Here is a 2497-nt window from a genome sequence, read left to right as displayed (position 1 = left end):
TTCCTAAAGCCTCCCTGTTCTTCTCCAACTAATTTCTCTATTCTTTCTCTAACTCTGTCAATAAGTATCCTACCATACACTTTTCCTATTATACTAAGAAGACAAATGCCTTCATGATTACCACACACTTCTTTTTTCCCCTTTTCCTTTGTACAAGGGAATAATTATACCTGACTTCCAATCCTCCGGGTCTCTTCCTTCCTCCCAGGCCAATCTGCACATCTTCCACATCCATTCTACTACTATCTCTCCCCCATGCTTCAGCATTTCACCACACACTCCATCAATTCCTGGGGCTTTCGCCGATTTAACTTTCTTCATTGCTTCCACAACTTCTATCCTACTGATTTCTTTCTGTCTTCTCACCTTCCTCCTTCTCCCAGCCATTCCCCAGCCACTTATACTCGCATTACTTCCATCCTCTATGTTCAACAATTCCTTAAAGTGTTCTCTCCATCTGCTCACTTTTTCTCCCTTCTCCACTAGTAATCTACCATTTTTATCTTTCACTCCCCTGCTAACTTCACTTCCACTCTGTCTTACTCTTTTCACCTCTTTCCAGTACATTTTCTTACAGTCCCTCCACTTTACACTCAAATTCCTTCCAAATTCCTCATCCACTCTCTTCTTACTCTCTCTTACTAATCTTTTCACCTCTCTCTTTCTTTCTACATATAACTCTCTCTTCCGCCTCTCAACTTTTTCCACGCCCCTATTTCTCATCCATTCACTGTATGCTTTCTTCTTTTGTGCCACAGCCTGTCTCACCTCTTCAGTCCACCACGCTGTTCCTTGCACCCTCCCTCCGTCTTCTCTTCCTTCCACACACCACATCACATGCTGCACATATTTCTTCCGTAAATATCCTACACACACCTTCCACGTCTCCCATCTGCTCCAATTCATATTTGCCCAATCGTTCCTCCACTTCTCTCTTATACTCTGCCTTTTTCTCATCCTCTTGTATTATTGACAAATGGGTCATTTGTTAATAAGTGAAACATGAATATGATAACAGAGCACTGTTTTAATCATGGGCTTCAGGCTGAAACTCTTCTAGTGGATATTACCGCCCAGGAACTCAGGCAATTTCTTTCACATTTACTTACTGAGAACAAAAGTTTCAGAACCACAGTCAGCCATCATCGTTGTCAGTATAGGTGCTCCTGCACTGAAGCACCGACGCTCCTCACTTGCGGTGGCTTGTTTCGCTACAGCCCCCTCTGAAGATCGACTCTCCCATTCACTACCTCCCTCTCTGCAGTTCAAACCTCCCACTCCGAACCTCCCACTCCGCAGCTTCACCTTGCCGTTTTCAACGTCTAATTCTGTATATAGATCCTCACTTTCTGAACTTTCCACTCTGATTCCACTCTCCCATTTCGAACCTCCCACTTTACAGGTCGACTTTCCCATTCGGGAATTCTTACTCTGCTGATCGACCCTCTCGTTCATACTGCCTGAAGTGCCATCCCCCCTTAACAAACCCCCAACACTACTGATCGACCCTCCCATTCCAAACCTCTCACTCTGCATTTCGACCTTCCTATTTCAAACCTCCCTCTATGCAGCTCTACCCTCCCATTCCAAACCTCCCTCTCTCCAGCTTTACCCTCCTATTCCAAACCTCCCTCTTTGCAGCTCTACCCTCCCATTCCAAACCTCCCTCTCTGCAGCTCTACCCTCCCATTCCAAACCTCCCTTTCTGCAGCTCTACCCTCCCATTCCAAACCTCCCTCTCTGCAGCTCTACCCTCCCATTCCAAACCTCCCTTTCTGCAGCTCTACCCTCCCATTCCAAACCTCCCTCTCTGCAGCTCTACCCTCCCATTCCAAACCTCCCTCTCTGCAGCTCTACCCTCCCATTCCAAACCTCCCTCTCTGCAGCTCGACCCTTCCATTCCAAACCTCCCACTCCCCAGTCCGTACTTCCTACTTGAAATGGCGTGGAAGGAATGCGACTGGAGCGAGCAGGGTATGTAGCGACTGACGACCGTGAAATAGATCTCCCTGACTGCTCCTTACGAGGTTTATTGAAGCGCTCAAGCAGGTCGCCTCAAGAAAACGCTTGATGGAATTTTGGCGGCTAAAGAAGATGAGAACAGGAGACTGTAGGGTTTAAAGTTGAGGGAACATCATCTATATCATCTCGATCTCCATCACCATCCCTATCGCTACCGTCATCATCACCATAGTCATTGACAACGTCACTGACATCGTTAGCCATGGCCGTTATCATCATCATCATACTGAATCTCCTTCCCTCCCAGCTGAAGGGATTTGGTAAACAGCTGTTTGCTTTCCTTTGTGCTCTCCTTTGTACAGTAACGCCACCAAACAGCTGTTATTCAACTTACGGGAGGCCACTCGTGCTGTATTGCTACTTGCTTTTCCTGGCAACTGAACACATGATTATTTTGAGGTATGGAATGATTTTTCGCACTGCTTGGTGTAAAATAAGTATCCGTTAAACCATTCAGTATAAAAAAGTCTTTTCT

The sequence above is a fragment of the Coenobita brevimanus genome, chromosome 34, assembly GCF_032717465.1.
Source record: "Coenobita brevimanus isolate Jiangsu-jjx chromosome 34, ASM3271746v2, whole genome shotgun sequence".
Classification (NCBI taxonomy): Eukaryota; Metazoa; Arthropoda; class Malacostraca; order Decapoda; family Coenobitidae; genus Coenobita; species Coenobita brevimanus.
This window is presented reverse-complemented; position numbering follows the sequence as displayed.